This window comes from Solanum pennellii, chromosome 9 (assembly GCF_001406875.1).
Source record: "Solanum pennellii chromosome 9, SPENNV200".
In the NCBI taxonomy this organism is placed as follows: Eukaryota; Viridiplantae; Streptophyta; class Magnoliopsida; order Solanales; family Solanaceae; genus Solanum; species Solanum pennellii.
The window spans coordinates 63,893,521-63,919,527 of NC_028645.1; the positions used below are offsets into that span (position 1 = coordinate 63,893,521).

Here is a 26,007-nt window from a genome sequence, read left to right on the forward strand (position 1 = left end):
TCGCATCAGTCCAACGCCCGTTGACCTGGCTACTCTCTCCTCGTGGCTAAAAAGTGAAGAAATCAACGTGGATCTGGAGAGCAAACTTCTTCTCCGAGAAGCCGCTGTTATGGAGCCGGCCACCGCCCTCACCGCAAGCCAGAACTATCGCGGGGGGCGTGGTGGCGGCCGGCAGGGGAGCCGCGGCGGCTACGGCAGAAACAGCGGAGGCCGCGGGCGCGGCGGTCGGCAGGGCAGTCGTCCGCCGTACGACGGTCAGCAGCACGGCAGCAACAACAGCCTGCACTCCTTCGGCAGCGGCGGGCAGTCATCTTCCAGCGGCGGGCAGGGCACTTACGAGCGGGATCGTCCAACTTGTCAAATCTGTCAGAAAACAGGACACACCGCTGTTCGTTGCTGGTTTCGGTATGAGGAGAGCCGAAATAGTGATAACCGTGCCAATTATGCATCTCAAGCCGGCCCTTCCTCTGAATGGCTGTTGGATACTGGGGCCAACATGCACGTTACTTCTGATCTATCCAAGCTTAACGCTCCAAATCCATATCATGGCTCCAATGGTATTACTGTTGGCAACGGTGAGTCCCTTAATATTTCTCACACTGGCACGGGTACCATTAAAACCCCCACCGCTATCTTTCACCTAGGTAACCTTACCCACGTCCCTTCTATTAAATCCAATCTCCTTTCAGTTCACCAATTCACAAAAGACAATAATTGCTCACTCTTGTTCACCTCTAATGATTTTCAGATCCTAGACAATACTACCAAGAGGGTGATTTTTCAGGGCCCCTGTGAGCATGGTCTGTACGTTCTTCCTGGCACAAGTTCGTCTGCCCACCCAGTTTCAGAAAGCGTTCCTGTGGCTCCGGTGGCTCTTTCGGCTGATGGCCACAGTCTGTTGTGGCACAGTCGTCTGGGTCACCCGTCTACTCAAATAATAAATTCTTTAATGTCTCAATTAGGTTTTTCTTCCATTCATGTAAACAATTGTGACTCCTGTTCAATTGCTAAATCTCATAAATTACCTTTTACTTTATCTGAGAAGCGTACAACTGCACCTTTTCAACTTATTCATTCTGACCTATGGGGTCCTACTGCTGTTCCTTCATTTGCTGGTTTTCGCTATTATATTTGTTTTGTGGATGATTTTACAAAATACACTTGGTTGTACCCACTAAAACACAAATCACAGGCATACACCACCTTTGTCACTTTTGAAAAAATGGTCAAAACACAATTCAATTCTCATGTTAAACTTTTTCGAAGTGACAATGGAAAGGAATATGTCAATAACATCTTTGGCCAGTTTCTGCAATCCCTGGGAATTATACATCAAACCTCCTGTCCATACACTCCCGAACAGAATGGGGTGGCTGAGCGTAAGCATCGCCATCTCATTGAAACGGTGGTTACTCTTCTACATCAATCTCATCTCCCTGTCTCCTTTTGGGTAGAAGCTCTAGCCACCGCAAACTACCTCATTAACAGAATGCCCAGTCACACCCTCTCCAACAAATCACCCTATCAACTCCTTTACCAAGAACTTCCCAATTATACCAACCTCCGCGTCTTTGGGTGTCTTGCCTACCCTTGGCTACGCCCTCATATTACTCACAAATTACAACCCCGATCCCGTCCTTGTATTTTTTTGGGCTATCATCCTACCTCCAAGGGTTATCGCTGTCTTGACCCACAAACTCATAAAGTCTACATATCTCGTCATGTCAAATTTGTCGAAAATGAGTTTCCCTACGAGTCTATTTCCTCCTCCACAAATACATCATTCATTGGCGTCCTTCCCCTTTTTCCAACATACTCACAGGGTCCCTCACCACCTTCCCCCACACCTCCACCCACTACCCAACCACCCCTCATCACCCCTTCGACCGTCACCCACAATACACCCGCAACCACCACCCACACTCACAACCAACCCGAACCACCCCATACCCACAACATCTCCAGCCCGATCCGTTTTGGGTCCTTCCCGGCCACCCCCGAATCACCACCGCCCGTGCCACCCCCCAATACTCATCCCATGTTAACCCGTGGCAAAGCCGGTATCTTTAAACCCAAAACCTTTCAGGCTACCATACTACCAAATACACCCCTTCCCGATAGTGAACCAACAACCTACTCTGTTGCCTCAAAAAATGCTTATTGGCGTCATGCTATGGATGACGAGTTTAAGGCTTTGACTGATCAGAAAACTTGGGTTCTTGTACCTAAGCCCCATGGGCGGCACCCAGTGGGCTGTAAATGGGTGTACAAAATTAAACACAATGCGGATGGCAGTATTTCCAGGTACAAGGCTCGTTTGGTTGCTAAAGGCTACAATCAGGAGTATGGGCTTGATTACTCCGAGACATTCAGTCCTGTTATTCGGCAGGAAACCATTCGCCTGGTACTGTCACTCGCCGTGCGCAACAATTGGCTCATCAATCAGTTGGATGTTTCCAATGCTTTTCTTCATGGCATGCTTGATGAAACTATCTACATGACGCAACCACCGGGCTATGTTGATCCCCGCTTCCCTCAACATGTTTGCAAACTCCAGAAGTCTCTGTATGGGCTCAAGCAAGCCCCCCGTGCTTGGTACACACGTCTGAAAACGTTCCTCCAGGGACTCGGCTTCACGTGTTGCGTACACGACACGAGTCTGTTTACTCGACATTCAGCACACGGTACAGTCATTCTTCTTGTCTATGTAGATGATATCATTATTACAGGCTCTACTGCAGCTCTCATTCAGGATGTCACTCGAGCTATGCATACTACCTTCAAAATGAAGGACCTTGGCCCGTTACATTATTTTCTGGGAATGGAGGTTTCTCGGACAGGCAGCGGCTTGTTTCTTCATCAGTCAAAATATGCTCGAGATCTGTTGCAGAAAGCTGGACTGGAAAAATGCACCAGTCAACCAACACCGATGGCAGTCTCTTCGTCTACGAATGGAGCCGACACCCCCTTTGCCGATATCACCCACTTCCGCAGCCTCATTGGGGCTCTACAGTATCTGGCCATTACCCGTCCTGACATCCAGTTTGCTGTCAACCGAGTTGCTCAGCGCATGCATCAACCAAGTGAACATGATTACCATTGTCTAAAACGCATTCTCAGGTACATTTTTGGCACTCTTGGTCGTGGTTTACTCATTCGACCCGGGGACTTGGAGCTTCGGGGTTTCTCAGATTCAGATTGGGCGAATGATAAAAATGACAGAAAATCTACATCGGGGTTTCTCGTTTTTTTGGGGCCGAACCTGATCTCCTGGTGTACAAAAAAACAACCCAAGGTCTCTCGGTCCTCGACTGAAGCTGAATACCGCGCCCTTGCTCTTCTTGCTGCTGAGACCATGTGGGTCACATATATTCTTCGCGAACTCCGCGCCACTCACACTGTTCCTGCTCTCTATTGTGACAACAAATCAACCATCTGTGTGGCCAAGAATTCCGTCCTACACACCAGAATGAAGCATGTTGATACCGATTGTCTCTTTGTTCGCGATGAAGTTCAGGCCGGCACCATGACTGTGCAGTATGTACCCACTGAAGAACAACCGGCTGATATTCTCACCAAGCCTCTCCCGAGCCGACAGCACGATTACCTCAGTTCCAAGCTTCCGTTCGCTTCCGCTCAGCTCAGCTTGAGGGGGGATAATAACAGATAGTATTAAATAATAGTATTAAATAATATTAGTATTTACTGTGTACTAATCCTAATCCTATTAGGATTAGTACTCCTTAATCCTAGTCCTATTAGGATTAGTACTCCTTCCTATATCTCCTATATATATCTCCCATGTATTCCCTTATTAGGTTAACACTTCAATACAATCAATATTCCTTCTGATCTTGTTCCTATTAAAAATTTTCTAGATTCTGGTACGTGTTTTATAAATTTTAGATTTGTGAATCAATTTCAGTTCTTCTATTCTTTTTTTCTTTACTGGTTCATTAAAATTGGTAACTTCGTGTTTCTGCAAAGTTTGTTGGAATCAGTAGGATTCTTTAGACACATATTAACAACAATTCTTCTTTAAGAAAAATATTTCATATATTTTTTTAATCTGTTTCTGATTCTAGTTTCGCTACTAGTTTTAATTTTCTAATTATGAAAATGTTCTTAAACTTTGTTGTCTTACAAAGATGTTCAAAGTTTTGTTCGAAGTATGTCTGGAATATAAGATGAACAACAATCTTAAGGAAATTAATATACTCTTAGTATTTTTTGTATTCTACAGATTGAGAGAATCTGATCATAGAAGTAGAAGATAAATGTATTACTTCTCCATAATTCGTTGCTTTGTTTAGCAAGGTCGAAGTGAGAATGTAACAGAAAATTTTTATGGTATTCCGTTTAAAGATTACCAGGTAACTTTCTTATTAAATTATCTAAGGAGGAAAATAGTTTCTAAGAGTTATCATCTTTGATTTTTTATTATTTTTTATTATGTGTATCTTTGGAAAAAGATCTGCAAACCATATTATGTGGAATGAATTTTACTTCGCAGATATTGTTGCTTTTAAAATTTTTAGTTTGCAAAAATGAGAGATGCATATTTTTGTTTGATAAAATAGTATGTCAAATTGTAATAGTTGGAAGACTATTTGATAAGAAAAACATTTCTATGTGATAAAAAATATGTGTTATTCTGTTTGGAGAAAAAAAAGACTTTTTTAGTTTTGTACTCCATGAGAAATGTTAGTGTGTCTGATTTTTATAGACTAAAAACTTTTGTGGTTTTATACTCTGGATAAATTGGACTATGCAATTGGTTTGAAGAATATGAAAATTTCACATAATAAGTCAGTGTCGTACTTTTGATTTTCTATAAACTTCAATGTAACATAGAAATAAATTGTACAATTTTGTTTTGTCCTTATTGTTAGTATTTAAAATACTAAGTGGTATGTCTATTTATGATAGAGAAAAAATACCAGTGACTTAGAATTTGTGATTTTGTGTCTCTATGGAATGAACTTTGACATTGTGTAAACATTGTCAAAGAGAATTGCAGTACTATAATTCTTTCGTAGAATAATGTTTTCAACATTAAAATACGTGGGAAAACTATTTTTAAATGCTTGAAAAATATTTTTGAGATCACATTTGAAATGTGGGAGTTATTTGCTTATGATTAGACTTGGTGTCTAATTTAACTTTCGAGCAAAAGATATGAAATTCAATGATACTTTTGTATTGTGTTATACCCACAAAATTCTTGGAGTATATTTGGTATTGTGGTTGTTGAGTTTCTCTATTACTAGTATATAGTGTGACTAGTATAAAACATCCAAATTATATATATACTTGTTCAAAATAATTGTGTTCTTTTATGGGAAAAAAATCACTTAAAATGTTGTGATTTTTCATGAAAAGATATGTCTATTATAATAAAAGTATTTGCATAGACATGAATATTGGTGAATAGTCATTTGTTATGTTTTTGTAAAAATAACAGTTGGACTATATTGTCTTTATTGAACCCGATGAAACTTTGTTCATAGGTAGTTCTATAACAATCACATTGAAAGTTATGGAAATGTCCTTCTGAAAAGGATATTTGACAATCTAAACAATGTTTGTATCACACAAAATTGTAAGAAATAGGAACAAAATATTAGTGAGGAAAAAGCTACCTCGCGAAGAGCTTTTCAAACTCAATGTTTTCATTTGTTCTTACTTGCTTGAGTCAATGTTTGTGACATGAACACTTGGGGCATGTCAATTACAAAACCTTGTAAGGAAAACTGATTAACATAGAAGTTTTGCCTAACTTTGAGTGCAATAAATAAAAATGTCAAGTTTTTGTAGAATCTAAGTATGTTGAGCATTCTTATAAATCTGTTGAAAGGAATTATAATCCCTTAGAATTGATTCACACTGACATTTGTGATATGAAGTTAACACCATCTCATGGTGGGAAATAATTATTTTTACTTTTATTGAGAATTGCATTAGAAATGATTATGTCTATTTGCTGAATGGTAAGGATGAAACAATAGAAATGTCTAGACAATGTAATATTAAAGTTGAAAATCAGTGTGAAAAAATATAAGAATGGAGAGTATAAATCTCACTGTGCAGAAATATGTTTGGAAAGTGGAATATCCGTCAAACTAGTTCTATATTCACCTCAATCTAATGAAAAATCGAACGTTGAAAGAAATGATGGATGCATTATTTATAAGTTCGGGTTTACAAAAAACTTGTGTGGAGGAATTATCCTTACTGCAAAAGGGAACAACAAAAAGTTTTGTCTTTTTAGAAAGAAAGCGATTTTGTTTGATCAGAATACAATCTTTTCCATATGATAAATGGAAAGGAAGGAAATCCAACTTGAAATATTTCAAAGTGTGGGGGTATCTAGTCAAAGTCCAAGTTCCTATTCCTAAAAGAATTAAAATAGGACTTATGACTGTGGACTGTAAAATTAGACTTGAGTAGTCTAGAGAAGGGTCTAAAAGGCCTAGGAAATGAAAAAAGAATAATGTACTTAATAAAGAGATTCAGAGGCTTAGTAAATGTTAAAGGACATTTACTTCCTTCAAATATGATTTTGTAGCATTTCCTGTGTCTTCTGTAGACTCATTCTTTGGAAAGATGGTGTCAATAAACAATATTGGAAGTTAATTGATCTTCTTCAAGAAAATAAACCTTTGGGTTCAAAGTGAATCTTTAGAAGAAAAATAACAGTTGATGGAACTGTTGAAAAATATAAAGCAAGACTTTGTGTCAAAGGCTTTAGACAAAAACAAAACAAAGGTTTTGATCTTGTCAATATATATATATACTCGTCAGTAATTAGAATTACATCCATTCGGATGCAAAAATTATTAGTGTGGTATATGACCTCCAAATTCATCAAATGAATGTGAAAAGAACTTTCTTAAATGTAGAATTGGAGGAAGAAATTTACGTGGAACAACCCGAGGGTTTTGTGGTTCCTGGTAAATAAAAGAAAGAGTGTGAACTTGTTAAGTCACATTATTGAAGCACCCAAACAATGACATAATTCGATCAAATCATGTCGGCAAATGGATTGAAGAATGATGGAGTGATAAACGTGTTCACATTAAAATCATAAGGTCATTGTTTGTTTGTATATTGGTGATATGTTGATCATCAATAAAGACACTAATAACATAAATGCTACTAAACATATGCTATAAAGCAAGTGGAATGAAAAATATTGGAGTTGCTAATGCGATCTTAGATATAAGAATTCGTAGAACTCCATAATGTTTAGCATTTTCACGGTCTCATTGCATTGAAAAGGTACTTAACTAGTTCAAATATTTGGATGTCAATATTGTCAAGTGTCCAATAAATGTGAGCTTTGCATTTCAAAAGAGTGAAAACAAAAGTGACTCACAATTGCATTGTGTTAGATTTTTGGGAAGCATGATGTATATCATATAGTGTGTGCGATCAGATATAGCATTTGCTATTTTAAACTGAGTCCCTTCACAAGTTATCCCAAATAAATTCATTAGACGACAATAAATAGAGTTTTGGAGTATTTAAAATAATACTTAAAACTATGTCTTGCATTATAACAATATCCAACAATATTGAAAGATATAGTGATGCAAATTAAATCATCGGAAGAATGAAGTAAAATTCACGAGTGGATATGTACTTACTATTGGTAGAGGAGCAGTCTCTTAGAAATATTTCAAAGAGACATGTATCGCTAGATCTACAATGATCTTTGAGCTAGGTGCTCTAGATAAGGTCGGTGAATAAGTTAAAAGACTCTGAAATTTCTTGATAGATATTCTATTTTGGCCCAAACCATTGGCATTTTCTTGATAGATATTCTATTTTGGCCCAAACCATTGGCATTAGTATGCATACACTTTCACAGTCAAGATGTAATAGGTAGGGCATGGAGCATGATGTATAACGGAAAATCTCGTCATATACGACATAGACATGATACCGTTAGAAAATTACTCTCTAGTGGAATTATCAGAATTGATTATGTAAAGTCAAAGGATAATATGTCGGATCTACTTACAAAAAGGCCTAATTAGAGAGGAAGTTAAAAGATCATCTAAGGAAAAAATTTATGGCTTAGGACAAGTCATCATGACTGTAACTCTATCTATCAGACTGGAGATCCCAAGATCTAGATTCAAGGAGAAAAACAAAGTTGTGAATGACGGTTAGGCATTGTCAACAAACTCAATCCATTCTCATGATGAAGACAATGCTCAGGGACAAGGATACAACATTAAGTCTTGTTAATGAGTAAATAAAGCTTAATGGTTTTAATGATTTGCTAAGTTTGGCAGAGTTGACCAAATAGTGTATCTACGCGATAACACGGTTAGGAATCACCGATGTGAGTGTGAAGTGTAAGCCGCTTCAAAGAAGATGATTGTCAAAAGTCCATCTATCTATACACTCATGAAACGAGGAGGTGTTCATGGATAAAACGAACACAACCGTAAGAACCATAAACGGAAAAGGGTTAATTGTGTTACATATGGTTGTCTAGGTATACACCAAAGTTTGACGGTTCAAAATATCGCATCTACCGATTGATCGAGTATATCCGACATAGGTTCACTACGGAAAGTCCAAGGGGAAACCTACTTATCCACATGCAATTAATTCTTGCTTGTAAAGTACACATACTTGTCCGTTTCTCTGTCTTCGAGTCATTCCCCATTCATGCGGGGGATTGTTGGGTTTTAAAAAGGTGTGAATGGAAAATGAAGAGTTGCGACTTTTATAAAGAGTTGTGACTTTTATGAAATGTTGCGACTTTTATGAAAAGTTGTGACTTTTATGAAAAGTTGCGACTTTTATGAAAAGTTATGACTTTTATGGAAAGTTGTGACTTTTATGAAAGGTGACGACCTTTCTGAAAGATTGTGACTTTTCCAAAGGTTTGTGACCTTTCCGGTAAGGCACAATAAGAACCTTTTCGCACTATCCTTTGTTTTCTATAAATTGAGGGATTTCCTCTCATTTTAAAAAGATTTTATGGACTTCTTCTTCAACTACTAAATCTAGTATTCTAAGTGTACTTTACTGCCGTTGAGTGGTTCGCTGACACTGGAGTTTTTGGTATCTATACTCTGGTGATTGAGATAATTTTACCCTGGGAGGTCATATTCCAAATCAAACCTCGGATACTAAAGGGGAATAATTTCCTTAAGGGGACAATATGAGTTCAGTGGACTTGATCTTTTTCCTATTGAAAATTTTCTAGATTCTGGTACGTGTTTTACAAATTTTAGATTTGTGAATCAATTTCAGTTCTTCTATTCTTTTGTTCTTCACTGGTTCATTAAACTTGGTAACTTCGTGTTTATGCAAAGTTTGTTGGAATCAGTAAGATTCTTTAGACACATATTAACAACAATTCTTCTTTAAGAAAAATATTTCATATATTTTCTTAATATGTTTCTGATTCTAGTTTCGCTACTAGTTTTAATTTTCTAGTTATGAAAATGTTCTTAAACTTTGTTGTCTTACAAAGATGTTCAAAGTTTTGTTCTAAGTATGTTTGGAATATAATATAAACAACATATGCTTCCTCACCAGCCGTGAGAGAGTTTTCTTCACTACAATTTGAGACAGATAAAAATCAAAACAAAATGAACAAACTTTGCAGCAATAATGTTTCAAAAGGACCAAAATCATGTAGTCTTTTTCTATACGACTTGTTGAGACAAGTTTGATTTCAGCTATCGATTTGTCTATTTACCTTTGCTGACTAATCTAGAGAAAACAAACAGAAAGAGAAAAGCTCACAAAAGTTGGGGAAACATGGAAGTTCAGTTGGCGAAATGCTAGCACCACGATCAAAATAATGCTCAAACAACAAACTCAACCTCCTTCTCCCTAAAGGAAACAAAAGAATCATTAAACAAATTATAGGAGGAGAAAAATTTATTGAAAGTGACAGCCTTTAGCGAAAAAGAACCTTATTTCCAGTTATAATTCTCCATACATCGCCGATACTTCATAGCGAGTAGTACAAATCTTAGTAAGATTTTCTTTTGTCAGGTAAAATGTCCATGGTCAGCAACCTAATGTGCTACTTTAGTGAATTATGAGAAACAAGGGGAAATGTACAAGCAAATAAACTAAAGTTACACTACACATATGTTGATGTCTTAAGTGGTTGTAGTTGTTTTCTTATGCTGCAAAAGTGGCCATACATATTGGATAAGCAAAGTACATCACAAGTGTCATCATAACCACATTATATTGATGTCAAGTGAGATGAAAAAAAATGAATAGGGTTATTTGGGTTAGGTAGGAGTAAATCCTGGTATTCGTATCTGTCTCACAGATGGGAGAACCAGAGAAGTACTTCTGCAACCCTCAAGCACAGAAATTAACGACAATGTTGATATATAGAGAACTCATTTATGAAATTCTTTATGGTGTCTTTTCTTTTTCATTTTTATATAAAATAAAATTCTTTTAATAATATAAAGATATTAGAAGAGGCACAAAGAGAAAGAAAGCACCAACTGTACACTACTAAAAAACAGTGTTTAACGGATATTAGAGTCAAATTATATTCCGTCGCTAAATAACAACGGATTCGCAATGGAATATCTATTTTGTTGCAAAAATTGCAAAAAAAATTTTGAGATGTGATATAGTGACTGATTGGTGACGGAATATTTTTTTAGTCGCTAAAACTTAGTGTTAAATTTTGGCGCCCTAATTTTGCTACAAATTTTGCAACAAAGTAGGGATGACAAATTTAATTAATATTCGGTGATGAAATTTGTGACGGAAAAGCGTTGCTAGAATTATAAATATATTTTTATGAAATTTAAATTATATAGCAACGGAAAAATTCGTTACTAGAATTTAATCTAAATAAATTTTTTTATAGTGACGGATATTATAATCCATCACTTAGGCTGTTGCAAGTTTTTTTCAACACTATGTTTGACCAGGGGACCATTTTATTAATTTTTTTGGATCAAAGTGAGTCCACATCAAACAAAAAGAGAATACCTATCTCTTTCCAAACATCTTTCTGAAAAATAGGGTTTTCTTAAAAATATAATCTCTTTCCAAGCTTTTGTCTAAGTGAAGATGTTCCGTCTTCTTGCGCAACCCCATTATCAGTATTCGCTCCACAACCCCTTTAATGAAAGCCTTCTCTGCACCCGTTCCTTCACCTTTAACCCAAGACGAACTCAAGAAACTCGCAGCTGATAAGACCGTTGAGTATGTGAAAAGTGGAATGGTCTTTGGTCTAGGAACTGAGTCAACAACAACTTTCGTTGTCGCTAAATTGGGTGCTTCTTTCATCTGGCCAACTCACGAACATCCTAGGAGTTCCCACTTCAATGCGTACTGAAGAACAAGCTTTGTCGCTTAACATCCCATTATCTACACTTGATGACCACCACATATTGATCTAACTATTGATGATGTTGATGAGGTCGACCTGAATCTCAACCTATTCAAGGGTCGAGGAGGAGCTCTTTTAAGGGAGAAGATGGTGGAGGCAGCGTCTGGTAAGTTTGTTGTTGTGTTTGATGATTCGAAGCTTGTTTCGGGTCTTGGTGGATCCGGGTTAGCTATGCCGGTTGAGGTGGTGCAGTTTTGTTGGAAGTACAATTTGGTTAGGTTACAGGAATTATTTGACAAAGAGGGTGTTGATGCAAAGTTGAGATAAGATGGTAATGGGAAGTCATATGTGACCGACTCGAATTATATTGTGGATTTGTATTTCAAAACTGCTATTAGGTATTCTGCTGCGGCTGGGGAAGAGATCGCATCTTTCGAAGGAGTGGTGGAGCGTGGATTGTTCTTGGATATGACCACTGTTGTTATCATTGCTGGGAAGGAAGGAGTCAGTGTCAAGAGCAAGTGAAACATTGATCAATTTTAGTCCCAACCGGTGAGGTCTGAACAACTTTAACTTCTGTTTTGAGTGGAAAATAGACTTCATTTTCGTTTCGAGGAAATAGGAGTTTACTCTTGTAACATTAATAAGTTTTGCCCCTTTTTTTGAGATGTTTAGCAATAATAGTCCCATCTGAATGTAATTTGTATATTAGAATGGAAAATAAATGTCTTTTGGTGATTTCTCTTTGTTGCTTCTATTCTGACTAGTTTACTTATTTGTTGCTGAGCATATGTCTATATGATCACTTGGAAAATTCGATTTGCTTTAGAATTTAATATTTGATTGAGATAAATGCAGTCGGCATCAGCAACAATGTGTAATGTGTTACTAGGAAAGTTCCAATTTTCATTCTTCTTGTATCTTCTTTTAGAGAACTCTTTAAAATACTAAATGCATACCAGAGCTTCAAACTGCATTATTGAATTTCCCCGTGGAGAATTTAGCGGTGAAACACGTGTTTTACATGTCATATATTCTGAAGCTACATTTTTTTTTTCACTGAACTGCGAGATAGGTACCTGTTTCTGTATGCTTGGGGGAGCAACTTTTTATCCAAAGAAAGTTTTAAGTATGCTAATAATAGGATCGACTTATGCATTTAGGCAAGGTACCCATCTATAGACCACTGTTTTAAAAGTTTAGCTATAGAGCAGTTGTAATGTACGCTCTTCTTTGTGATTTGGTGGGTTGCTCGGTTTGAGGTTTATCATTGTGGGATCTTTACTCTTTAGGTGCTCCTGTGTACAAGTTAAATGAGTAAATTGCTGGAGTTTAGATTTTATATCTTCCCTAACATTGTTTAGGAGTAACATCCTGTAGAAAGACATTGTGCTCAACGATTTTTCATGCCCTTCTCTCCTTCCAACACCAAAATATTTCGGTCAAGATGTGGTTCTCAAACTATTGGTTCCGTCTCCTTAATCTATGAGTAAATAGCAAACATTCTGGGGAAGTCAAGTGTCGATCGGTTTAGTGAGCTAATCTTCATTTTAGGTTGTTATTTTCCTTTTCACGGAGTTCATCTCATAAATTTTCCTTTGATTTGCCTTTCTCTTGAAGGTATACCATCTGGTGTGTGAAACTTGAAGAAAGACATAGACATTCGGTAAGTGTTCTATTTCTCCTTCTTCTTTCCGATGCCATCATTCTTACTTTCCTATTATCAAATCTTGTAAAAGATTTTCAGTTGAAGTCTAAAAAGTAAACTCATGCTTCATCCATAAATTTTCAGTTCTTACTAAGACATAAAAGATCTTGATATCTAATAAGAAAGTAACTAGAAGTGTAAACCATTGGTTGTATTTTATCATCCATACAGACTAGTATTTAGGATAACAATGCAACATAGAGAGAAGAACCTACTATTGTGTTTGATAAATCACTATCAGACCGGTTGTCCATCTAGCTACAAGTAAACTTTAGTACTGTCAACATGTATCCTTGATGGTTTTATTTATCTCTGTATTCAAATTTATATTAAGTTATTGTTGTTTCTCTTATTACATCAAGTTTTGAAATGCTTATTGATTTCTATTGATGATTTTTGTTATCACTTTGCCTAATTGGTGTAGTGTGAATCTGTCAAGGTAATTTTGCTCCCTAAAATCTATCTCTCTAATTCTTGTTTGGTTTCTTCTCTTTTTTTTCTTAGCTTACTGGTTTGTGAACCTGCTGTGTGCGTGAGCTTTATGTGATTTGTTAACTCTAAACTGATTTGTCTTCTTAAGCTGGAATGTTTTAATCACAGTTTGAGTCCTTCTCATCGAGTTAATCCTTGAATCATCCGTAAGTAGGAAGAACATTTGTCTATCTTCAATAAGGAGTTTTCCATCATATTAATTTCAGCTTGTACAATTCAGAGAAAATGCAAAAGTAATTACCAAAATAAGTATGAAGAGATAAAATTTTCTCAAAAGAAGATTAAGGAAAAAAAGTAGTACAAGAAAGTTGATGGTGATTTTTTTGAAACAAAATCTAGAAGGTGGGACATGACCACCTAGAATATAGAGTAAAACAACTTTCCATTCTCTTTGTTTTTACCTATACTTTTTCATCCATTCTTGCTCTAAGTCGTCTTTTCATGTGGCCTTGTGATTGTAACCTATAACATGACAACAAAACCTGGTGATTGTTAATAAGGTCATCAATGATATTATTTCTGGTCTTTCAAGTACTAGTTTGCAGAACAAACATGTTATTCCTAATCTGCCTATTGAAGATGGAAATTTTTATCTAGCTTTGTGAGCATCCACTGCTTTTTTGTTCTTTCTTAAACAGGTCCATATAGTATTTCGTTGATATTTATATGAACTACATTTGTTTGGTCCTCAAACATTTGAAACTCATCCAAGATTTTCTGAACTTTGAGGTGTCAATTAAAGTGTGTTTATTTTTTCCTATCTAGTTTTGCAGAACAAAAAAGGGTCAAAATTATCCTCAACATATTATAAATGACTCAAAAAAAAATTTCCCTTATTGGATCACATATCAAGTTTTAGTTTAGGTTCATATCTACTTTCTAACTTGTCTCCTCATGTGTTTGTTGGGACTAATGTATAGTTGTAGGGTTATAGACTTATAGCATGTATTCATGAATACTGTGTTGTTGTACATAATTATCAACTCTTTGATTTTAATCTAAGCTTCAATATAATGTAAGTTAGATAAAAGGTATAATACATTTAATTAATCGAAAAGGTTATGTATGTTACTGCATTTTCCTATAATTATAATTGTGTTCCTAATCTTTAATGCTTTCTCTTTATCTTTATTTATAGAAAAAATATGAAGAAATATATCGCAAAAAAATGTCTCAATATGATCCAAAGTTGATGAGCATAGGTTCTCTTAAGAATAATTGTTAGATTGATTTTGATGTTTTGCTCCGAAAAATTGTGATTTGGATTTTGCTATCTACAAATATTGAACCGTCTAAATATTATTCTAAATGAATATTTATTGTTTTAGAGGTATTTAGTAATTGTTATTTAATTTCTTTCAGCAGTGTATATTTAAAATAAATAAATGAAAATTTTTTACAAAAGAAATTAGCAACAAATTTAATGACGATTTGGTCGTTGCTATAAATAATGTTGGCGACGGATTAGCGACGAAATATTTCAGTGCCAAAAATTCTGGCAAAAAATAACAGAATATTTTGTGACGGATTTGTGACGGAAATTCGTCACGAATATATTTGAAATGACGAAATAAATTATGAAATTAGCAACGAACTATATAAGTATAATGACGGATCAGTTCATCACTAACAAGTGCCGACGGATATCATTCGTCTCTAATACGTTGCTAAACTTGCGACAGAACTAATTTTTCGTCGCTAAGTGATTACTAACGAGCGAAATAGCAACAACCAACAATCCGTTGCAAATCCGTCGCAAATCCGATTTATCGACGAAACACCATAGATTAGCAACGAATTTCATCAGTCGCTAAATGCTATTTTTTTGGTAGTGGTATATACAAGCAAAGTAGTAGTAGCAGCTTAACAAAAATTTAAAACATTTCTTCAATATTTCGATAGTAATTAAAGCTGAACAAAAAGGTCTTGCACACAAGAAAAAAACAATACTCATAACCTTATTCATATTCAATATAGAGTATTTCCATATTCATAGAAGAAAAACAAAGTAACAAATATCAAAGAGTACTCTGATTGCCTCATATATAGACATGTACGGGAATCAAAGTAAATTCTGAGCTAAAAATTAACATCATACAAAATATTATCAACAAAATGGGTTTTGGGGAGGGTAGGGTATATAAACACCTTACCCCTAAGGTAGAGAGACTGTTTCCGAAAGACCATAGGCTTGAAAAAACATTAGATGCAAAAATTGCAAATATGTCAAGAAGATACAATATCAATCGGAGGCGTCTGACCAACCTAAATACTATAATCATACGATAAGTTGCCTCATTATATTCAGTTTCAAATAGTTTAAATCATTACTTTCATTACACATTTTGGTTATATTGTTAATTTAAGAGACAGTATGCTTGATGGAAGATGTATGCATAGATGTTTTAAGTATCTGTCATTGGCAGGTGTAATAGTTCCTTTTTCATAAGCGCACACTAGTATTTGAGAGGAAGAGAGCTCAATATATCATTATTCTTAATGATAGTGTGTATTTTATTTTAGGAGAATCAAGTAGAAGAAGAGATATGATGTGCAAGTTAGAAGGAATAGTTAATTGTCTAGTTATTGAAAAGTAACACCACAACCAGATAGTCACAATAGCGTATTTCAAATTGTATCCAAGATTAAGCAAAAAAAAACATAAACAATTTTTTTCCGGCAGGATATATTAAATATCATTTTTGTAAAAAAACAACTACAAATTGTTTTCTTATATTATAAGAAAAGTGAAATCAAACGATTAACTCTAACAATAAAAATCACGCCAATAAGAAGCTTTGCTAAAAGGTTCACATGTATAAACTACCAACCTGATTAGACCACATTGAGAAGGTCATTTGCTACATAAATTGTAGTCTTGAATCACAAGTTTCATCCGGCATTGGAGGATCTCGATCCCTGAAAAAAATAATGAAATGTCACAAATAACTTTTTGAAGTAAGACTTTCTAAAAAACATATGAGAATGTTCTTTACACTAATATAAGAAATAAGTATATAACATTCCATAATTTTATGAGATGTAATATTGATTATTGTTGGAACATAGAAAAAAGAACTTGCGGAACTCAATAGCCCTCACCTATTGTATGACATAGTAAGAAAATCTCATAACTGCATGTTGCTTGCTCAAACAAAATACACAACCTATTCTTTCCATTTCATTTCAATAAAATTCTAAAAGTACACAGAAAGATGTCTTATTTTCTCAAACATGATCCATGCTTAGACTAGAATGACCACGTAATTGTGCCACAAAGATGCAGACGTGCTGGAACAAATGAACCAGGTCAGTAAAATCATAGCGATGTTAATTTCTACGGGCCTGAACTTCAACAACATGAACATCAATAAGTTACAACGTATTTGACTCAAAGAGGCAAGATTGCAAAATTAGACAGTACACATATTCACAAACAACTTGTTATTGACAACAAATACAAAGGTAGGTTTTTGTCTATCAACATTAATGTATCAAGATCAAGTCTTTTACCATATTTCATTTTAAAAAAAAGATCATATCACCAACGAATTATTAATATAAAAATAATAGTAATAAAATGATAAGAACCCAACAAGAAGCTCTCAAGAAATAAAAAAGAAATGTTGCCAATGAAATAGCGACACATCCCTCACTAAGAAAACAAAGTAAAGAAATAAGGTGTCCATTTTTCCGCTGCTTAGTAGCTAGAAACTGAAAAGTCACTGCTACATATAAATGTTGTCCCGTGATTTATGCCAAACTTAAATGGTGGACTCTTTACACACTCATATAGTTAAAGCTCTAAAGTTCATTCATCACCTCTATATAACCATAAGAAAAGTAGAACATAATGGGCTAGAATACGCTAAGTGTATTCTGTTGTCTAAATACATAAATTATCAGTTTGTAATGTACAACATTATAGAAAAAGATAATCATCTCTGTCGAGTTAGCACACTTATAATCACCTCCAGTGTTCATGCATTCAACATTAGTTAGACAACTTCATATAAACAATCAGCTATAGTGAGGCGTCATATTTGCTTTAAGACCATCTGTGGAATTCCATACGGTGAAAACTGGTTTACATCAGGGTCACGAAACAACTGTTGGTGTAATATAATATCACCAACTCAAAACAAACATAAATTACAACAATTGAAAATCTACAGAAAAAAAAAAACATTTACAAAAAGTTCATAACAATTGAAAACATACCATGTTTCAGTGAATCCAAGAATATGCAAAAAGTCACATATTAGCGAAAAATTTAAGTTGTTAAGCAATAAAAATTCATCTCACACTCGGAGGAGCCGTGTGGATATACAAAGATTGGTATTGGCTTACTTGGCTATGAGAACTCAATGTACTATATATGTACACTAAATAAAAATTCAATAAGTAAAACATTTATTAGAAATTAAATACTCAAATGTCAAATATCAAATATCAAATCTCAACTCAGAATTCCAAGGATACATACTAATAAGATAAGAAGTAACATTGTGAGTCCAATAGAAAAAAGGTATTAAACAGATATATAAAGAAGATTTTAACAAAGAGGAATTAGTATGAAGGATTTCTAAGTATATATTATAAGAAGGGAGAGGAAAACATGGTACAAAAAGACATGGCAGCAGAATGAAGAAGTGGAGATATCCTTCACATTAGAGGCAATTCCATTTGCATTTGGAGCTATCTTATTATATTTGTTTTGTCTTCTCCAACGACCACTGGGTTCGCCTCAGAAGTAGCAGTTGCAGGTGAAGGTCGTATATAGTATGGGTCGCGTTCAGTTGCTATCCTTAGCCTTCGTCTCTTAGGTTAGAGAGTAAAGAAGAGGAATTAGAGAGGAAGAGTGATCGAGAAGAGTACAGAAGTGAAGATGTGATATAAAGACAAAAATACCCTTAGTTTACATTTAAATAAGCGAAAAGGGTCAAAAATATCCCCAACTTTAATTTATTGTTTAAATTTACCCTCGCCGTTATAATGGAGTTAATTTTATCCCTCACGTTACTAATTTCACCAAATTTACCTCCCATTTAACGGATTGACCCAAATTGACCTGAATTTTTTTTTAAAAAAATCATATTTCTTATTTTAACCCAATAACCCAACCCCATTTAAAATAACCCGTTCCCATTCTCCACATCTCCTTTACCCATTTACCCATCACCCCATTTAAAAAAGGAAGTATTCAAAGTACACCTTTTAGAATTTGAAGTTGTGTTTGAACATATATTGTGCTGCGAAACGTGTATTTACTGAAGATTTGTGATTCTTCCCTCTTGCTCATTCATAAATGGATATGAAACATGATTTGAGATATTGTGTCTAGGGACTTTTTCTTATTTTCTTTATGAAAGGTGTCATGGGTTAGAGAATGTCACAGAGAATGTGAGACACCAGCTGTGTACTGGGAACAGAAGACATCAAACATATATATCCACCAAGCGTAGTGCAGTTTAAGTAATTTGGTATATGTGCACTTCAAGTTTTGGCTTAGAGGATCTTGGATGATATTCACATGCTCATATTCGATCCTCCTATGTTTTAATCAATAGCACAGACTGATTAAAGTTTATCCAAACTGAAAATAAAAACATGCTTAAGCAGAATAATTTGGAGTTGTTAGTTAAGTTAAGCTGTCGTTGGATCGTAATTAAGGTGGTAGTTCAGGAGATTTAAGCTTTACTAGTACTATACAAATCTCTATTAGAGTTGCCAATTTTTGCTTAAACAAGGTTTTTAGCTTTTCCTTCACAACTTCACAGCTTGAGTTTTTTGAAAACTTTTAAGACTCTGCATTGGTGCATATTCCTCCACCTAGCCAGACTCAGTCCATTGCATGGAAAATGGCGTGATGGCTATTAAAATATGCTACTAACTACATGCCTTTAGCATTGGAACATTACACTCGAACTTTTTTATCTCTGTTTATTCAAGTGTCTGACTTACCAGTAATTAGATTTATAAAATGGGTAAAGGAGATGTGGAGAATGGGAATGGGTTATTTTAAATGGGGTTGGGTTATTAGGTTAAAATAAGAAATAAGGTTTTTTTTAAAAAAATTCGGATCAATTTGGGTCAATTCGTTAAATGGGGGGTAAATTTGGTGAAATTATTAATGGGAGGGGTAAAATTAACTTCATTTTAACGAAGAGGATAAATTTAAACAATAAATTAAAGTCGGGGGTATTTTTGACCCTTTTCCCTTTAAATAACTAAATAGTGTAAATTTGTCCAACTTTTTGCTGCGAAAGGTATCATATTTTTAAGTTGTGGTCGTCCTACTCTTCGTATTTCTATATAGTCGAAAAATAGAAATATATGAGCAAACAACAAAAGTTTGATTATGACGGATATAAGAAACTCTTCAACCTCAAATATGACATAATTTAATTTGTTTGATATATCATGTCATATTTGAGGTTAAAAGAGTTTTTTATCTTCGTCGTAATCGTTTTTTTTGTTGTTTGCCCAAATATATATAAACCGAGGGAGTAATGCTGTTTTTTCCCCAAACTTTTCTTAAATATAGTTACTTGGGAAATGCAAAATAATCGAAACCTAACTTTGGAAAAATAATTAAAGACCTCTTAGGATTAATATTTGCCAAGTTCATTTATTTTGAACAAAAAAAAGTGTTACTGAAGATGTAACGAGAAGGTAGAGATAGCCTGTGGATCAAATTCAGTAAAAATTCTCTATTAGCTATAAGCATTCAAAAACTCAAGTATTTATTTACACATTTTTAAATTTAAGTTAAAGATACAATATTAAACTCAGAATTCATTAAAATAAAATATAAATTAAAATCAAAATCACCAAATTAATTCAAGATAAACCTTTAAACCCTTAAAATCAATGGATTCATAGATATTAGAATACCATCCACTATATTTAAAATCAAATATCACAGTTATTACAATATCTTTCTATCTTGATTATTATTCTCTCCACGTAAATACTATAGTGCATGTACTGTTGAATGCCTTGAATTGGACCCGTTACAAACAGAAAGGACGGGGGTCTCGCTGCCCGGTCAGCGAGTCGGGGGGTCCAGGGGGGCGACGCGCCCCCTGGCCTGGGGGTCCGGGGGGGCGGAGACGCCCCCGGCCCGACGGTATACAATGTTATTGTATTGGGCCCTTAATTATCTGTTAATTCTGTATGTTGGGCCCAAGCCTGTTAGGGCATAGCTTAGCACTATATATAGACGCTATGGCAAACCCTATTCTGTAATTCTGTTCTTGCCTCTCCATAATAAAACTGCTCTCCCTCTTCCCCGTGGACGTAGCCAATTTATTGGTGAACCACGTAAATCTGTTGTCTTGTTTTTCGCGTTTATATTTTCTCGTATTATCTCAAATTCCGCATAACATGTACAATAACATACAAGCCTATTCCAATTAGCGATTTCTGATATTGTATATGTGCTCCATATTCCCTTTCCTTTTCCACTTCGGGTGAAGTCCATTTGTATTCTATTTTTATACTTTTGCCAAGTCTATCTAAAAAGGATATTTTGGCCATTTAAGACAAGATCGTCCCAAATGTTTCGAGTAGTTGGGTCATGACTCATGACCAGTTTAATTTGACCCACTTAATCTTGATAATCTTAACGTATTGTTACTTAATTTTTATAATCACTATTTGAATTTTAATTTAATAAAATAACACAAAAAGTTACAAATGAATAGATAAATTCTAGATGATATAAAATAGATACTAATTTAATTAAACCTTCGATATATTAACATATTATGTTAGTACAAATAAAGAATCAGGATGAAACTGAAGATTAAATTGGACTCAATTGAAAATTCTTTTAAAAATGGAACATGGCTTGAATGAATTGAGATTGAACTCATCAATCCATAAAATTTTGGACGAGTTACCTATATTTGAGCTCATTTGCACGTCCCTAAATTTTAAGTTTTGTAATTTTGGAATTATTTTAAAGTTCGCATGCATGTGTGAGTAAGTATTAAATGGTACCAAATCATTATTTTAAAGTTTGCATGCATTATTTTGGGTGTGTCCCACTGGTGATTCTATTTCTGTACTTTTTCCAAGTTTATGGGGAAAACGAGTTTTAGGTTTTGTTTGGTACATTATTAAATAAAATTTCACATTCGATCATCATTTTTATCTTTAAAATTTCACAATATTATTTCAAGATCATTGACTTTTTTTGGTTAGTCCACACCATTGATTATATCTTTATTTATACTCAATTTTCTATCAATAATCTCAACAACCCCATTACGATTGGTTGAAGCAAATATTGGTTGTTGATTGAAGTTAAAGAGATTCTTGAAACAGTGTAATCTGTTAAAGGTTTGATCTTGATTACCATTTCATATTTTTTTGTTGTTAATTCATTTACTTAAAGTAGATTTTGTCATCTGAATTTACCTTGTCAGTGAGTCACGCTCCTCTTTTGATTGTTGAGGGGGTTCATTTTAGTACCTATACACGTAAAATCAGAAGTCTACCTTATATATACAATGTAATTTTCGACAATGGGTTAGAGTGAACTCCCTAACATCAACGTAGGTCCGTCCCTGGGTCAGTGTCTTTCATTTCAGTAATAGTGTTGTTTGTATTATTCTTTGTGATTGTTTAGTTTTTGATTCATTTTAATCTGTTAAAGGTTTGATCTTCATTTGTGATTGTTTAGAGTTTTGATAATTTTTTTTATTTGCAGTTCGTTATGAAAAAGTGCATGATATGGATGTTGTTTCTACTGGCCTCCTATAACCACTTCTTTGATTCTATAATTAGATTATGAGTTAATATTAAAGATTTTATATTCAAAAATCGTTATCATTAAAAAAAATCTTGAGTGATACAAAAGAAAATTTAATGACTTTTCTAGATAATTTCTCATAGTTCGTTGATATTTTAAAATATTAACTCAATTAGTTAGTATGCATGCATGTTTGTCATTATTCTGGTAAGGTTTTATAAAATTTATAGTAATACTAGTAAAGAATAGGGCAGAATATCCGAACATTATTCTGGCCCAATAAGGTTTTTTTTTGTTATTAAATATAATTTATTATTAAAATAATAGTAAAAGTTGTTATTTATAATATATTTTGCTCATAAATAAAGCTACTAGAGAAATTTGTTTGTCATTAATCTAACTTTAAATTTCAATTTCAAATAGCAAAGAAGTGAGGCGATCAGATTGAATGTGCCTCAATAGATCTGCTTAAGATTCATGAGATAATTTGATAGTAAGGAAAAAGTTTTAGAAAAATAAGTTAAATAATTCAAATTTTATTTAAAAATTTTGTGTCTATTAAATTTTTTATGGAAAGTCTTTAAAATTCGAAAAAAATTGTAAGTGAATACTGAAGAATAAAGAGAGAAAATTAGATAAATGACAACAAAATACACTAATGTATATTTGACAGTTATTATTACTTTGTAAAAATGAAGCATATATTTCTAAATCTAAGAAAAAATTAATGGAATAGAAGTAACAAATTATCATTAGTCAAATAATATTTAAAAATATAATTTCATTTTTGTCAAAGAGGCTAAATTAAAAACGTGGGTGGATGGGGGGGGAGGTTCCTCTATCTTTTAAAAATATGTTAACAAATTTATACTTATTGAATTAATGTTATGAAACAATATAAATTTAGAAGAAGAAGAAAGTAAGGAGAAGAGAAAGATTTCTTATTCATCTTGAAGTATATTCAGGATTCATTGATCTTTCACAAATCTTTTTTATAACGAAGGAAAACTCCTTTATTTATAGGGAAAACCTTACTTGGTCCCCAAGTAGGATTCCTAACCATATCCTACAAGGACTCCACAAAATTAGACATTCACTATAATACAAATTGTTTATAACACTCCCCCTTAAATGTCGGTAGATTATGTGCCTCGTTAAAACCTTACTAGATAAAACCTAGTGTAGAAAAAATCTAGTGAAGGAAAAAGAGTACACATATCTAATAATACGCATTATGAATGCCTCATTAAAAACCTTACAAGGAAAACCCAATGGGACAAAACCTTGTGAGGGAAAAAGAGTACATCGCGTATTAACTCCCCCTTATGAGAACATCAATTCAAAGACTAAAATCTTCGTTTTCCTAGCTTGTGCACCATGCTCTTGAAAGTTGTAGTTGGTAGAGACATGGTGAATAAATCAACTATAGTATTACTTGAACAAACCTCTTACATGGTGATATCACCATTCTTGGGAGCTCATTAGTGTTGAAAAACCTTGATGAAATATGATTTCTTCTATCTGCTTTTATGAATCTTCCCTCAGGATTAAAGATTTCTGTAAGTTCCTTACTTTAACTTCTTTACGCAAATAATCTATTGCCTTTTGAAAACTCTTCAAGAGTTCCAATTCTAGTTATCAACTTGCATAACAATATTTGTATATGCTTCATGCATTTTGAACCGATTTAATCCTTATAAAGATTATAAACAAGTTCTCCAAAAACTTGTACATACTTTAGATTTTGAATCCTTCATGACTTTTCATATTAATTTTGTCAAGTGATAACATCCAATATTAAATGTATGATATATTCTAGTGACTAGATTGAAAGTCAAATAAGCTTTACGCTTTCCAAGATGCATCATTCTACTTTTCACTTGATAATTAATCTACATCAGCATCTTTAATAGACGTAAAATTTATATCCTCACAATCTTTTATAATATTGCGCGCTGTTGTATTAAAGAAATCATCAATGACATACCATTTTGTGTCGATTCACAAAACGACAAAACTTATTGAGATCTCATCACTTCATTATTTTTAGGTAGCTACCCCTCTCATGAGGTTTCATAAAGTGTTATGTTGTAGGCTCTCCCAGAGCACATTAACTTCTTATTATGATCATTTTGATTCTTTGATCCTACCCCTTTTTTGAAGGATTATTTTATTTAGAATTGATTAGTCTATCTTCATGCATGTCATAAACTTTATCCTTAAAGGACATTCAATAAGAGTATTTACAACTCTTGTGTTGCTTCTGATCTCCCCTTTATGTTAGACAAACTAACATATATCTCAATCTTTGGAGAATCTACCCTTGTGCATCAATGTATATTCATTGATTATATACTACATATCAAAATAATCAGATGAAAAATATTTGATCCCCGACCATAAATCAATTGAAAGAAAATTTGATCGTAATTTATCGGTCTGATGCATACAATTACTTTTGTATGCAATATCGTATTTCATATCAACATATGAAGCTTTATTTTCATAAACAATGATTTTACTATTTGAGACATTTAGTGTCACATCATCTTGAGTATTTATCAATATTATCAAGATAAATTGTCTTGATTACGTATTCTGAAGTTGTGCTCTTAACTCAATTATTTTTACACAAACAATTTTGTGAATGTCAAACTACATGTTGACAACAAACGCACATGTGATTATCTTATAGATGNCAGAGCACATTAACTTCTTATTATGATCATTTTGATTCTTTGATCCTACCCCTTTTTTGAAGGATTATTTTATTTAGAATTGATTAGTCTATCTTCATGCATGTCATAAACTTTATCCTTAAAGGACATTCAATAAGAGTATTTACAACTCTTGTGTTGCTTCTGATCTCCCCTTTATGTTAGACAAACTAACATATATCTCAATCTTTGGAGAATCTACCCTTGTGCATCAATGTATATTCATTGATTATATACTACATATCAAAATAATCAGATGAAAAATATTTGATCCCCGACCATAAATCAATTGAAAGAAAATTTGATCGTAATTTATCGGTCTGATGCATACAATTACTTTTGTATGCAATATCGTATTTCATATCAACATATGAAGCTTTATTTTCATAAACAATGATTTTACTATTTGAGACATTTAGTGTCACATCATCTTGAGTATTTATCAATATTATCAAGATAAATTGTCTTGATTACGTATTCTGAAGTTGTGCTCTTAACTCAATTATTTTTACACAAACAATTTTGTGAATGTCAAACTACATGTTGACAACAAACGCACATGTGATTATCTTATAGATGCATCTTTTTATCATATCAAATGATAGGTGAACGGGACCTATTCACCTTTTATACTATCAAGAATTTTGGAATTTAGTCCCAACTTTAGTTGATCCAATCAACTTTATCACGAGAACAAACAACGTAAAGAATTCTTGAAGAATATTCTAGTTTTTCAATGTATGTCCATTAATCAATATACAAATCTTTGGGATGACTAAATTATTCATGCCAACTAATAAAATTATTAGTACTCGTAAACTCCAAATTTAATACGTCATGTGCCTTTTTCTTTAGTAAATTTCTGATTTACTATTATATGAGTAAAAATCAATTTTATTAATCAAAGAGTAATTTTCAAATTTATTTCTTCTCAATTACTTCACCCTTTAGGTGAGTCGTGATTTAATCATTGAATGAACTAATC

General features: G+C 33.9%; 1 pseudogene; it reads left to right on the top strand.

The window, feature by feature from the left end:
• The first annotated feature begins 10,318 nt into the window (after nt 1-10,318).
• On the top strand, nt 10,319-11,869 carry LOC107030272 (annotated as a pseudogene).
• The last annotated feature ends 14,138 nt before the right edge of the window (nt 11,870-26,007 follow it).